Genomic DNA, 7395 nt, shown 5'->3' on the forward strand with positions numbered 1-7395 from the left:
GTTAAAATTTCCAAATTTTAATTTGGAAATTTTTTAAAAGCTCCAAATTTTACGAAACGGCCATAAAATGCTGCGTGGTTAACGGGGTAACCTTAAGGCAGACTTAAGGCTAACTCTAACCTTAAGGTCAGCGAGGTCTGCTGGTTGCCAAAATTACATAATTTTATCAGCGTCCGCGTGGTCCAAATTTTCCATTGCACCTAAGGCATATTTGCCGTGTGGACAAACAGGCTTTCTCTGTGAATGACTCTTCCCAGTCTCACCCCCTGGTGTGGGCAGCTTGCACTCAGCACAGCCTGTCATCTGCTCCGTTCTGGGCTGTTGCCTTCTGGCATCAAGTTTTTGTTTATTTTTCTTTTAAAAAACCTGTTAAGCTCAACGCTGTATTTTGGTCTAAATATTCAGTTCAATCCGATGTTATTTATATAACAACAATTCACAATATATGACATCTGAAACGTTGAAGAAGATTGGCCATAAAGTTTCCTATTTAAGGAAACCTAGTAGATTGGGTACGTAAGTCTTGACGAGCAGCATTATCAGGTTCTCTGAATAGCATTCCAGTAAACCCTGGGATTTTCATTAAACAGCAGTGGGGGTCAAACTGAAAGTGGCTTTCAGCAGAAAAACAACTGTATCTGAAAGTGAAAGTGACTTTCATCAAGCTATAAAGGAAACCATATTGGGACGGGGCAGTACAGAGAGAGGAAAACATCATTTGTGAGAGACCGTCTATCCTTGGCCAGAGCTGCTGCAACGGTAAGATATTTGTACTGCTTGAGTTTAAAGAACAATACAAAAGGAAAGTGTTAACAGCCTTCAGCTACTGTTATAATATCTACTATTCACTGCTATTATCAGTGCTCACTGACAGTAAAACATAATTCTTTACATCATGGCTGGAAAACTAGTGTTAAAGAAAATGTTGTAAGAAGCTTGTGTTTATCACTTTGTATGAGCTGGATTCACTCTCCTGCTGAGGCTGCATACTTTAGTTTATGTTTAGTTGTTTTTTTATTTGCTGGGACCTTGGGAGTGTTTTCAGAGGACGGCAGGAAGTGAACGATAGAGATAAAGATGAAATTCTCCCCTCGGTTGAAGCTCTAGTTTTGGAGTCAACATTGTTTCCTTAGAGCTACAAGAGTGCTCATGAGTGCTAACTGTAAGTCTCTGAAGACATTCCTGTGAGAAAACTGTAGGTGGACATGTTGCATGGATTACACTGGTATAGAAAGCTTTGCTGAGAGCTTTGTGACACTATATTCTGATCTCTCCTTGCAGGGAACAATAAAAGTGCTGATTGAGAGGAAAATCAATCGCTCAATCAAATTTCCTTTTTGTTAACTAAGAGTACTAAGAGTTTTCTTTCCGTTTACATCAGTTACAAAAGCTCATGCATTAGCCTCAAGTTTTACTCCCATAAGTTACATTTCAAGCTAAGTGGTCCTTCCTATTTAGGGTCTGATAGTTGGTACTGTCACGTGTGTCAAACTCAAGGCCCACAGACCAAATGTGACCTGTCAAGGCAATTTATCTGGCCCTCAAGAGCCAAAAAAACAACAACATATCATACAAAGTAGAGGTATATATCCTTTTATATTGGCTAAAACTGTATGGAGGACCAGCTGTACCATATTTAAAAATAAATACATACATAAATAAATAAATGCTCAATAAATAAATAAGCATACAATTAATTGCCACCAAAAATACAATAAACAAATAAATGTAGGTAGAAATTAAATTATACAGTGAGGCATAAATGTATATATCTCTTTTAATTAGCTTCTTTATTTATTTGCCTTTGTAATAATTACCTTATTTATTTATTGTGCGTTATAATCTTCAACTTTATTTGTTAATTACTCATTTTTTTAAGTATTTATTTATGTGCATGTTATAATATGTTTGTCCGTTTTATTCTTCCTTTGTATTTTTTTACCCTATTTATTTATTTGATGTTATTTATTTATGCCTGTTGTTTTTACATTTCTGTATGGATTTCTGTCTCATTATGCAAATGAGGAGGGGCTGTGTCTTAAGGGCTCAACTTCTGCCCATTGGTTGATTAGCATTTTACTGCATCGGTTAAATCTACATGGCTTTTCCCCGCACTAATGCATTGTTTAGTAATGTCAAACTCAGCAGGCAGACATTCAGTGTCCGACCTCTTAAGGTCGGACACTGAACGTCTGAGATGTCCTAGAAGTCCTCAGTGCAGGAACTGGTCTGGAGACTGGTGGCACAAATTGGGGTCTTGGGGCTGGAGTTTGAAATAAACCAGCCTCCAAAACACCAGTGTTGGGAGCCGAATGACAATAACAAGGAGATTGTTTTTTCTCAGGCCAACTGTGCAATTTTTGTCAGCCTTCAAGTCTGAGCTGGTCTGTCTTCAGCCACATTTGTTGGTCTTTCCACTGTAAAATGAGCTAAAACATCCTTGAGGATTGCTGAGCAATCCATCCAGTTTACAGTTTTGCTAAAAAAGCGTTTGAGTCTGGGTGATCACATCTCGGTTTAATCTGTCACACACTACCGGCAAGAGAGAGATGCCTGGAGATCCCTTGTCAGTGGCCTATGCCCCAGGAGGGGTAATGGGTGATAACTTATTAACTACTTCTGGCAGTCCTACAAAGGCCAGATCTGTCACCAATTGGGCTGATGTTCAGCGGACAGTACCTAACAGACCAACAGTTATTTGTTTAACGGCAACTAACATCTCGGTGCCTGCACGTTGGGGTTTTCCCCGGTGAACGAGAGGGTGGCCTCCCTCCGCATTTGTGTTGGAGGACGGGTTCTGACTGTTGTTTTGCGCTTATGCGCCAAACAGGAGATGCCTGCCTCTATGAGAATTTATCAACTACCAATATGTCAAACACACTCTGAAAGTTCTGTTCCTCCTATTTTATTATCTCAGTCATAAACCTCCTTTCCTCTAACAAGAGTTCCCCTGAAATCACAGGCTATGAACAGTAAATTAATTTAACTTTAAACTGTCTGTGTTTACATTAAAATACTTCTCTTATGGTTGAATTCAAATTTTCACTTAACAGTATCTTGTGGGGTTGTACATATTCATCAATGTGGAGGAAGTTGGAGGTGCAAATAATTGTTGAACCATTTGTTTTATTTGTCTTTCAGAAAGAAGCTGCTAGAATCAAAGCAGAATGTGGTGTTAAAGAGTCTGCTTCCACAATGGAGGTACTAAGCCACTTTGTAGAAGAAAGGGATCATAAACAATAATGCCCATTATTAAACTGGAAAAACATACTTACTTTTTTATATTTATTTAAAGGAAATCAGTATCGAAGATGCATTTGTGGATCTTCACTGTGAAGAGGAAGAGGACCCTGCATGGACAACATGTGATGACTGTAAGGCTGAACATTATGAAACTGGAACAGACGGTAAAGGTCAGTGTATTCAATTCAACAAAGACAGCCAAAGAGGTACAGTTTGTAAGTGTCTTCAAGTAACATTATGATTGTTGTTAATGTGGGTATTACCTTCACAGCTCTTTGTCGCCACGTGAAGACAACAGTGTATAACGTCAGCCATCAGTTAGTGTTTCAGCCTCAGGAGACTCCTGTTGGAGTAGTAGAGAGCTACATCATGATCAGCTGCACGAGAGATGAAACTTTACAAGAGACAACAGAAACAAAAAACTCAGCGGAAATCAGCAATCTTCCAAACAAGAACAGCTTTGAAGGAGAAACAAAAAAACAAAGTAAGCATTACACCACTTTAGCAGCTGAGCTGAATGAAAAACAAAGATTATCCATCCATCCATTTTCTGAAACATTGGTCCCTCATGGGGTCACGAGTGGTGCTGGTGTCTATCTCCAGCGTTCAATGGGCGAGAGGCGGGGTTCACCCTGAACAGGTCGCCAGTCTATCCCAGGGCAACACAGAGACAGACAGGACAAACAACCATTCACAAACACACTCACACCTAAGGACAATTTAGAGAGACCAATTAACCTAACAGTCAACCTAACACTGTGTAAGGATGCCGGAGTACCCGGAAAGAACCCACGCATGCACAGGGAGAACTTGCAAACTCCATGCAGAAAGGCTTTTAAAAATGGATCTTCTATCTTTCTGCCCACTCAACTTTGTTTAAAAAATTATTTTAAAAGCAGCAGATAATTTTGAAAAATCACACTCATTAATCTAAAAGCAATAATAATAAAAAATTACTCCAGATAACATCTGCATTTATTCAAAACCTCATTGTCACGATTCATGGGGTGTTTTTTTATCTGTGTCTTTCTCAGCTGTAATTCATTCTTTATGATGAATTTCAGCTGAGAAAGGACACAGATAAAAAACACACCCCTGCTGGTTTTTCTTCCTTGTCACTGAATCCTCCTGTTACTATGCTGGTTGTCTCTTCACATTTGCTGTCCGATTCTCTTTCCACGCTCCCAGAAGTGCTGCTGTGTAAAAGTTAACATTAAAAGTAATTTCTCTTGTACTAAAACAGCTATCCCTTCAAACATGCAGTGCTGTACACGGTCCATTGTGTGGCTAATGTGTGCTTGCGGTATATTTTGTTTGAAGATGTGTGAAACAGCCTGACAGCAAATATTGTGACATAATTGTTTAGAAATGTAATAGAAAACAGAAAACTGAACAGCTTGAAAAATATGACCCAAAAAAGAATATATCTATGCAACATCTGAACAGACTACATTCAAATTTTCTGCATTCCTAGAGACTCCAAGTACACAACAAAATGTATTTGACGGCTAAAAACTTAGATTTTGCATATGTCCCCTTTAAGCTAGAGTAATGTGATTTCAAAATACTTAAACGGTTATGAAGCGTTAATAGTTGAAGTGGCAGATCAGCGAGATTTTTCTCACAGATGATGGCCACATAGTTATTCATTACTTCTGATAATTTTTTTTCGGTCTCCGGCATCTCTCGTTTTTTTCGTTCTTAAAATCCATGGAATCAAAACGATCTCGCTAGGCGGACTTTCCCAGTGACCGTCACACCATGAGTCGCAAACCTGGAAGCCGGCCTCCGCTATACTGTCTGAGTACTAAATTGGATAACGTTGTTTTGCTTTCACGGCTTTTTTTTTTTACAAGATGCCTCGTCGTTGTGTCGCTATGTACTGTTCCCGATGAAGATGGAAGATTGCATGAGTGGCCAAAAGACACACGTAGAGCCCGTTTGTGGCTCGTCATTTTAAAGACACTGCCTCGGTGCTCCGGAGGAGGCCGGGGTCTGTGGCTCTTCTTCACATAGACATAATATAAGAGTAGACGCGTCATTGGGCGGGTTCTGCCTATGCTGCGATGCGTCAGAGCGTCCGCCATCTTAAATGTGGCAAATCTGCAGTTACTCAGTCACTTAAACAGTATCAGAGGGACTTTAATCTCTGAATTATACTTTGTATTCGTAGTATATTCTTTTTTGTAATATTACAAGTTTATTTTCGTATCCCTTCCTTTAGCTTCATCCTCCTGAATTTATTCTCCTAAAGAATAAAAATATTTAAAATATCTAACCTGGCCCTATTACTCCAGGAGTGAAATAATTCTGCAAACTGTGATTATTCTGGAAATGTTCCCCCCTTAATTCTCATAATATGATGTTTTTATCATAACATTATCAACTTTGTGTTTGTTAGTTATTTTTACTTTAGGACTTTTTTTTTCCTCATATTATTAATTTACCTCTTTAATACTCACCCAAAAAGTCTGTTCCTAAGGTTCACATGTGACACGGGTTTATGAAATAAGAAGACCACAATGTTAGATTTAACAAATTTATCCTTATATTCATAACACATAAACACACACAAACCACACACACATATATATAGTATATATATAATATATATAGATATATAGATATATATATATATATATATATATATATATATTATATATATATGTGCGTGTGTGTGTGTATTTATTGCAGCACAGGAATGAGGCATCTTCTCTGATTCATCGTTCACAATAACAGAACTCGACTTTTTTCTGCCACATACAATATGGCGGTGACGTGACGTGCGAACCTGCGCCCTATGCGCGTCTACGTATATGATGTCTATGCTTCTTCACGCCGGCTGTTCTTCCTCTTTAGATTTTACGGCAGCTTGCATCCATTATTGTTGTACTACTGCCATCTATTGGATCCTAATATCTATTCCACCCCAGCAATCGAAAAAACTTGTTATGAGAAATTTTACACACTGCTGCTTTTTAGATGCTGCTAGCAGAGCTGGGGAAAAATAAAAAAACTAAGCAGGTTGATGCAGCATCAGAGCCCCCATCACTGACAAGTTCATTTGCGAAACCAACAAAAGATGATACCATCAATCTCTCATTCAGTCGATTTTCAAAAAAAGACCATGAAATAATTTTATTAGTACTTGCTTATATTACATAATAACCACAGCAATTTTGTTTACATGCATATTTTAGGTTTTATTCTTTCAGCTTGGGTATTTTTTTAGCTGCCAACAGGTGACCTCTAAAGGTAAAGTCATCTTCATGTCCTGGGAGTGGGAAGTGGGCCCTTATACAGCTGACAGCCACACGAGGGTATCACAGCCCTGGTATCTTTGCCTAAATAGTCCCAACACCGTCTCACAAATTGTCTATAGGCTATATGCTTATACTGTTGCTTGTATTGGGACCAAGCAACCTGCAATGTCCCAAGCATTTAGACACATCCACTTCCATGCCAGGATGGGTCTGTGTCAGGATTTCTCCATCCATCTCCTCTCTGGCTTCTTCCATCTTAGCAACAACCAAGCTGATTTCCTGACAACAGATGCACTCTCTCACAAAATCCATCATTGGCAGTGAGAACAGGAACACCTAAAAAATAAGATGGATTAATTGTATATTTGTATATGAATTACACACCATGACACCTGATTTTGCTAAATTCACTATTAATGCATTTATGGTAAGTTGGAAATGGATTTACATTTCAGGAAATCTTTAGGCCTCAATATTTTCAGTGTATATTTTTGATATATTATTTATTTTTGACTGTTGTTATACTAGTATGTAGGTAGGCTAAATATTATTACATGTACCGATATTGTTTATAAATTGTTGTCAAGTGATTCTTTATGTTAAGTAGCACCTCATCCATTGGGCCTAACTAGGTCATGGCATAAATTCATTTTTAGTTGTGAATAAATGCTCATTCATTTTAGTGATACATTTTGTCCTCATCTTTCATTTAAGATAAGATCGACTTTATTGATCTCACAGTGGAGAAAGTCACTTCGGCTCAATAAAAGTGACAAAAGACAGATTATCTTGGCGTTTAAAATAACACAAACAAAGCGCAAGACGACCTCGTTTATTTATTTTTATTTTTTATAATATTGTAAACAGCTGCCGATTTAAACTAATGTTA

The 7395-nt window shown here is 38.1% G+C and overlaps 1 non-coding gene across 1 annotated transcript; it reads left to right on the plus strand.

The window, feature by feature from the left end:
• The first annotated feature begins 700 nt into the window (after positions 1-700).
• LOC105916010 lies at positions 701-3725 on the plus strand. Its single transcript, XR_004932618.1, has 4 exons — positions 701-759; positions 3142-3201; positions 3296-3413; positions 3515-3725. It is a non-coding gene; the product is annotated as an uncharacterized LOC105916010 (transcript).
• Positions 3726-7395: the final 3670 nt, after the last annotated feature.

This window comes from Fundulus heteroclitus, chromosome 14, assembly GCF_011125445.2.
Source record: "Fundulus heteroclitus isolate FHET01 chromosome 14, MU-UCD_Fhet_4.1, whole genome shotgun sequence".
In the NCBI taxonomy this organism is placed as follows: Eukaryota; Metazoa; Chordata; class Actinopteri; order Cyprinodontiformes; family Fundulidae; genus Fundulus; species Fundulus heteroclitus.